We start from the raw sequence: 8322 nt of genomic DNA, 5'->3' as shown, positions 1-8322 counted from the left end.
TTAAATATATTAAATGTATGTATTAAATATTATAGATCATCATTATATTATCATTATTATATGCCCGAAACCACCCTAAATTCCATCGGCTTCTCAAAACCGAGAATTTTCGTACTGAAGATCTCAAAGCCCCATGATTCCCCGGCGTTAGGCGCGATGCTGGAGACACTGACATCTGGGACACGGCGGGATTTACCCTGGAGATAAATCTCCGACCGGGGATTTGGATCAAGGTTAACCCATATAACCGAATCAACATACACGGAGCCAAAGCATAAACATGTAAAATCAACAGTCAAATTTGGTCGGTGAAACCATTCAGCTTGCCTTCTCCGTTTGTATTTTGGACGACATTGTAGCGAGTTATTACAATTCAACGTTTTTTTTATTTTTTAAAGATGCATATGCGCGATGGTTTAAAGTCTTATCGCCATTCGAATCACAATTTAGTGCATTTAGCCATTTTCTTTCATTGTACAAAGGCCCCAAAGACAGAGTCCTCAGAATATTTAGTTGCTTTGTTATTTCTGTCAACAACGAAAAATTCTGTCAATGCCAAAGAGTTCAGTTAGCTCTCCCGTAAAGTGTGGTATTGCCCATTTGTATGTACATCTCATTCTTAATGTTAAATGGGTGTAGATTTAAAAATAACCGTCAATGTCCTGCCCATACAAACTGCTTAATTTCAGTTCAGTTCATCTGACACGAATGTAATAATAGGTCATAATAGAATTCATAATAGGTCAACGGTCAACTTACAGATGACGTTAATTTGCCAATGGCTGTTTTGAGAGTACTAAATACTGGCTGATGAGCATACATTTAGTCTTACCTCCAGAAATCAAGAAGAAATCAGTGCACAATTACAAGACTAAATTATCACCGAAATTAATGTATAAATTCATACAGAAATGCCACACATTTCACATGCATGGCCCTTAATTTAGTTAAAGAAGGCTCCACAACTTGACTTGTTTCAGAGCACACACTACCTTAAATAATTTACATTTTAAAACGTAGGACAATGACCTAAATTACGGCACTGTTCACAACATTATCAAGAACAGATATATTAATGTCTTATATTATTTTATTTTATTTTTCAAAAATCGTTGAATGGTCTCTAATAGCATTCGTTATGTATTGAATACAACTTAAAACCGCTCTTCAGGTAACTGCGATCTTAACCGCCGCAGTGAAATTGTAAGAATAGGCTAGACAAATAAATAAAATAGCGTGCTCAAACTCTAGGCCCAATAATGACCGGTATCTTGAATTTGAGGGCGACACTGAGACCAGAAAAATGACCGAGACCGTCATTAATTGCGATCTGTACCTGCTTTATGTACAGCTCGCTCTCTCCGACTTTTCCTTGAGTGCTGCAGAATTCCAATAGGTGCGAACTGACTCCTGGTGTTGCGCTGGCAAAAAACTGATTTCTTCGCTGCTGCGTTTTCTCTTTCTAGTTTTATGTCCTGTGCTGCCTGCTCCCCTTAAAATTGAAGAGATCCTTCAATTACCCAGCCGAACACGAGAAACTTTGCAGATTGGGAGGTTGGAGCACTGGGTTTTGCCTCTCAGGCAGGGATTACGCCCCTCCCTCCCTTTTCAAAGGAGGGTAAACGCGCGCGTGGCAGACCCACGGCCAAAACTGTCCTGTGACAAAACCGCCGTTGATGTGTGTGTGTGTGTGTGTGTGTCCGGGGGGGCTCTTGACTTATTAGTGCATGGGATATTCTTCCTTCCTCTTCTTTCATTTCTTCTCTGTTGAATTCTTACAATAGATTCATTTACAATAGGCACACACTTGCACACTTGTGGGACAAAACGAAAACGGAAAACCCGTTGGCTAATAGAATAGAATGCACTGAAGAGTTATTAATCAAATATATTAATTCAAAGTCATTTAAAAAAAAAAAAACAACAAACTGACAATCCATTGTTTTCACCCAGCTATCTACATTAAATTGTAACAATCGAACCGGACATGATGACGGGCAGACATATGTAACTTGATGAGACATGATTATTAATGATATTTCCAAACAGGATTAGTAGCGCCAAATTTGTTACATGTTAGTAGCGCCTGCCAAGAACTACATAACGATAGGCTGTGTTTTTCGCAAGCATTTTAACACGAGACTTAGATTTTGCGTATGCCCTGAACATGAAATGCATGGATTATCAACGCATGATACTAGGAACTAACGAAAAATTCATTTCTATTGCTCTCTCAAGATATTTCTGTAGTACTTGCATCTGGCAGTCCGCCATTGTAACAGTGAAATCTGCGGGGGAAGGCAGTTCTACACCAATATTATAAATAGTTTAGAAATGTTGCCAACCTGGCAATACCGCATTACATTACATTTACAAATGATTTGATGAATGTCTCTTATAGGTAAGGATATCGAAGGCAATGGTCATAATAAGAGAACGCTTCTTAATACATCTCTCTCCGAATGCATAGCTTTTCGCTTTGGTTTCTTTTGTGTACGCCTTTGGTAATTAGGCCTACATGAGGCCTATTAGCTATTATGGTATTACATTGCGGTCATTAACGTGGTCGAAAAGCGCAGTTCTTAGTCAGAAGAGTCGCGTGACTGGTCCTCTGTAAGTCAGCTTGACAGCTTGGAGTGGTATTGGCAGATGTGTGTGTGTTACATCTCTGCTCAATCATCTTCTGGCATCCCCCACTTCACACAACTGGTGTTCTTAAGTAGGCCTACCTGTTGTGTCCAAAGCCAAATCCAAATAAAATCTGCATCGGGCGGGGAAGAATAAGTACAACCGGCAAACTGACAAACATGTGGAGACAAGCATAAACAAATTGTGAGGACAAATTTGATCTGAACTTTTCATCAACCCATAGACGATGTAGCTGGGCTAGAGGTTTTCAAAGAATACTGAGGTGAAACATATTGTTGAAAAACACCCCAGAAGCGGAACTAATTTGGCAAATGGAATATGATCTGCGCTGTTTACACAGTGTTAGGATGTTGAGTGACTTTTAGTGTCACAAGAAAATCCATTAAAGACGACAATTTTAAATTATGAATCCCGAACCCCCGATCCGTTTATGACCAAATGCCGAGGCATGACAAACGCAACACATGTCCTTTTTTGTCTGTGGCGTGGCGGAGGCAGCACTATTGTGATTGTGTAATATTGACAGCCGTAGCTTGTGTGCCACACGTGCCCCTGAAAAGATCCCATTGTCTGCGTGTGGCACACATCTGTCCATGCGCACGCTCGAGGACACACACGCACGCACTCACACACGCAACAGTGAAAGTGAGGAAGAAACCCTGACGAGTGTCAAAGTTTTTCATCGTTACTTTAGACAGTGGCTTTCGGTGTATGGTGAAAGGTTATATTTGAATTTCATGAATGGATCCCACACAGATCCGTTAAACAACATGTAGGCTAGTTAACAGTAAATACAGAAACCAGCGATGTGCAAGACTCCTAAGATATGAAGGTTGCCGAATATGCATTTTTAGCCTTTAAAAATGGACTAAATAGCAATAAGCGAACAATTAAGTTATCTTATAATGTATGTTTTGTGCATCTTGCAAAAGATGTAGTGAACAGTTTTTAAAAGTACCGGTACTATATTAAAATGTATTTCCTATTATTTTGATATGTTTTTGCTTTAAATGAATAAAAAGCCTTGTATTTTCATTTCCAATGTATTTAGTTGAGTTGTACAGTCTGTGATGATTTGTCCTAAAAGGATTTGAATTGAGCGAATTATTTCTTCAAAACCACTAGTAATCTTTGATTACAAATGTATGTGTCTTTTTGTTACTTAGAAAAAAAATCGTTTTAGTGATGGCTGAATGGTGTATGTACGAAAGCCACAAAAGTAAGCTTAGCACATGTTTAAGTAGTTTTCAGCTCCTAAAACTCACGGTCTCACTTGAGCTACTGTTTGAAACAGAATATTCAACGGAAAACGTAGATATAGGCTATTAACTCTTCTATCATTCAAAGTCTTAATAGGATCACTTAAATATCCAGCTGTTTCATAGACTACGCGAGATAGCGATTGCGTCATTTTAGTTATTTTATTAGAATACGTGCGTTCTCCCTGCGAGTCATGTTTGTTCATGGTCGTTTTAGCAATTACTGCACTTTGTGCGGCGTTTCCTTGCAAATTGTATGGGTCACCGTCTGAATATCTCGTTATCTAATGCTCTCGCTGAAAAACATCTTATCTGTTTTTGTTCAAAATTAATCATGCAAAGAGCCATCCTTACCTGGAACTTACTTCTTGGAAAATTCTGTGCTTCGGCCTCTCGTTGCACTGTGATTTTGGATGTGATTACGATAGATTTTTTCTAGGCTCTTTATTTCCGGAATTAATATTGAGTGTCTGGAATGGATATTGAGTTTGGCCCGTTATATAGGCTATCATTGTTTTCAGAAACACAAATTTTAATGTGGATATTAAATGTCCCTATGGCCGAAGTGTATTATCTGTACTGCATTATAACACATTAAACGATTCGTTCGTGAACATCGCACCAACCGGTAATGTTTCAGCTCTTTTGTAGCGGCTTATTTGTGAAATGATAGGATAACAAAAAAAAAAAAAATTTACTTGTTTTCACGTTTTACAAATGTATTGATTTTATTGTTTCGTTTAATGAAATGTTCTCAGTCACATCAACTTATGGCCACGTGACAGAGGGAAAAGAAAAACGGTGCGTCTGGGGTTTGCGCTTTCATTTTCCCACCTTAGACTATTAGCGCAGTGTGTTAGAGCTGTAGAGAGCTGAAGGAACAGTTACTCTAGTTCCTAACGATGATACATCTAAAGAATATGCAGATTAAGGCAGCACTGTTGCGCTACTTAGACTCATTTTCTTGTCCTTTTTTGATGCCGTCAAATACAATGAATTTTCAGAATTACAACAGACTGAAAAAACATTCTCAAAGGCAATTAATAAGGTGTAAAGGCACAAGTGCAATAAACCAGTACTATGTTACTGCGTTTACCTTGATAATCCATGGAAATTCCTCCAGTTTGGGTGCCAGTACATGGGTAGATATTTACTGAACTTCAGGCAAGAATCAGTCCTGACAGTACACATAAATGAAAAGCAAGATGTGAGCTATGAGTTGGGTTGGGGGTAGGGGTATGGGGGGTACTGCCCCATGTGTTATGGAATAACGTGCATCCATTTTCTTCAGGGGCGGGGGGCATAACTGCATGCACCTGATGGATGCATTTTGCATTCACTCCAAAGTCCCCAGTCAGTCCCTTACTCCCACACATGCCTGTCTCATGGGTCCATGCAAGTCCAATACCACACCTGCAGCCTAGAGTAGAAATAACACAGCCGAGCCTCCAACTCCCACAGACCTCTTCCCTCCTGAATATAGTGCTTGGCTCACTCAGAGCTCAGTGACTCTGCCTCACCATAATTCCCATTGTCATTTGATGGAGGAGAACATACATTAAGATCACAGGATTGCCACCAATTTGCAAAATGGTTCACCTATCAGGTAAACCTACAATATGCAGAGAGATACAGGTCTGATAGTCTGACATGAATTTCAAGCACTAGTGCAGGGTTTAGGCAGAGACAGTATATTGAACTATGGACAGAACTGGGCAGCATTTGTATTTGAAAAATTTGAAAAAATATCATACTTGTATTCAAATATAGTGGCTAAAGCTAGTTTGTATTTGTGAAAATGCTAAAAACACAACAATAAACCCAATGTTTTTGACAGCAACGTTTTGGAGTTTAATCAAAGTTGCTTGATTGGCCTTATGTAGACTTGTGATTTGTTTACTTATTTATTTTTTTGTGGGGCAGGGCTCATTTATGTGGCTATGCTGTTTACCACTTGCCTTGACATGTACTTGAACTGATGTAGATAGCTAGCAGAAATTAACTGGAGTCTGATATTGTTGGCAAAGCCATTTTCTTGCTGGCTAGCTAACTATTCTACAAATTAGCTAATTAGCACACCTGCTTGCTACCTACTAGATATTCAGTGGCCAGTGGTCAGTGGTCAATGTCAGTGACAAATCCATGTTTCATATCAATTACTCCAGACAGCCCATAACAGGCAAACAAATCCAGTTCTGTCTCATGTTCTTTTACATACCAAAAATATTAAGACAAATCAAGCATCAGCTTGATCAAAGGTCATTCAGCTGATGCAAATAACCCAAATGCATTGGGCAAAAACAAATAAGCTTGCATCAAAAGGATAAGACTTCAGAGTTTCAGAGTTCTGACTGATTTCGTTTTAATGCAAAAACAAAAGTTTTGGCAGGTGGATCTTTATCAGTGACACTGAAAAGAAAGGAGAACAGTGGACATCTGGGTTCTGAGAGAGAAATCATTGAGTGAGTGTGCTAGAGTTCCACAGTGGCTTGTATGTATTGGTAAATACTGTATGTAGTTAAGGCCTATTAAATCATATGCTTCAACAGATGTCCCTTCCAGCAGATAAACATCATTAACAACTTGACAACAAGTACAAGTTGACAGTATTATTCCCAGTAGTGTTAACAATAACACATACTTTCAATATGCATATTATGTCCTGGACCTAGATGATTGTACCGGTAATCTCTCCATAATTAAGTAAAGATTACATAGACTTCAATGCACTTGAAGTCACTGCACTGAGTCATTCACCTTTACGTTAATATCCTGGCTCAATAAAAGTATGAAGAGATATCAGTAGTTTGTAAGGAAAGTATGAGTGCTAGTAGTGCTAGGCTCACACAGATTATTTTACTCAAAATCAGAGTCCTTCACAAGATATCACAATATATCAAGATTCAAAATTCAATCCAAAAGAGTAAACCAAACACTCCTTTCATACCAGGCTAGTTCAAACAAAGCTGAACAGCCCCATACAAATCATGCAGAATGTTCACAAATTCTATACAATTATATACTTTTTATTATTTTGTTTATTTTTCTGGTTCTGTATGAATGTGTTTGTGTATTTGTGTGTATGTTTGCATTAGCATGCAAGTGCCTGTAGGTTCATGTATCTGTGTTTGCCTGTATATATGTGTGTGTGTGTGTGTGTGTGTGTGCATGTGTGTGTGCGTGCGTGCGTGTGTGTGTGTGCATGTGTATGTGTTTGTGCATGTGTGTTCATGTTTGCATCGTGTGTGTGTATGTGTGAGTGTGTGTGTCCATGTTTGCATGAGCGTGTGTGTGTGTGTGTGTGTGTGTGTGCAATGCAGGGGGATTGCACTATGCACACATGTTTAGTGTGAAGCAGCAGGGTGGATCCCTGTGGAGTTTGGGGTGACCCAGGTTTAATGTCTGCACTTTAGAGGAGCTGCAGATGGGAGCACTGCTTACCTCCCCATGGGAGAGACAGACAGGCCCACCGAGTCTCTGCACAGAGACTGAGGGAGAGAGCTGGGTCATGTGGGAGAGACAGTGGAGGACATGGAGGGGTATATAGCAGAGGTCAGCTTTCAGTTTTCCTTCATGTTTTGATTCATTCAGACAAGAGGAAGCATGACTGTCCCTTGCACTGAAAACATGTTTAATATATTGCAAACAAACACCCATAACACTAAAGACCATTTCAAGTAACAGCTGCCGCATGGGAAATTTTCGTTTCATAACTATCATATTACAAAGGACTGCAGTTATTGAAGAGCGACCTACAATAACTGTAAACCTTTAAAGAGGAAAGGAAGATAGGAAAGAAGGAACAACATCACTAAATATAAATGGGTTCCCTTCATTCTCACACTACCGGAGGTTTTTTTTTTAACTCACTGCAAAGATATGATTACTAACCATGCCTTTGTTAGCATCCCACAGGACTTTACTTTAAGTGGTTTATCTCTCACTGCACCATCCTAAATCAAAGCAGAACTTTCTCTCTCTGTAGAAGATCTTAGCCAGAACCTAGGATTTTATCCACATGTATTAATATTTAGTCTGCATTTTTAAGGGTGAATTGAATTTCAAACACTATGGTCAAAATCCTCCCAACGGTCATAAAAGTCATTTCTGCATTTAACAGTTATTTTTACTGCATGGGAAACCTTTCATTTGGCTTGGATACAACATGAGAAAAAAATAAACACCTTAAAACAGGCGGCTCCCATCTACAGTAAATTAAAATGTTATATTGTCATTAAATACAAAACTGGCACCAACATCAATAATGCCACAGTTTCCTGAATGCTAGTCATTTCAGTTTCTGCTTTTTTCTTCTCAGTGATCTGAGATTACTGGAATGAAATGCTGAAAGTAATATGTGTACAGACTTGTGAATCACTGGTGAATGGATCCTCAGTGCTAATGGAAGTATGCA

The sequence above is a fragment of the Megalops cyprinoides genome, chromosome 6 (assembly GCF_013368585.1).
Source record: "Megalops cyprinoides isolate fMegCyp1 chromosome 6, fMegCyp1.pri, whole genome shotgun sequence".
Taxonomy (NCBI): domain Eukaryota; kingdom Metazoa; phylum Chordata; class Actinopteri; order Elopiformes; family Megalopidae; genus Megalops; species Megalops cyprinoides.
This window is presented reverse-complemented; position numbering follows the sequence as displayed.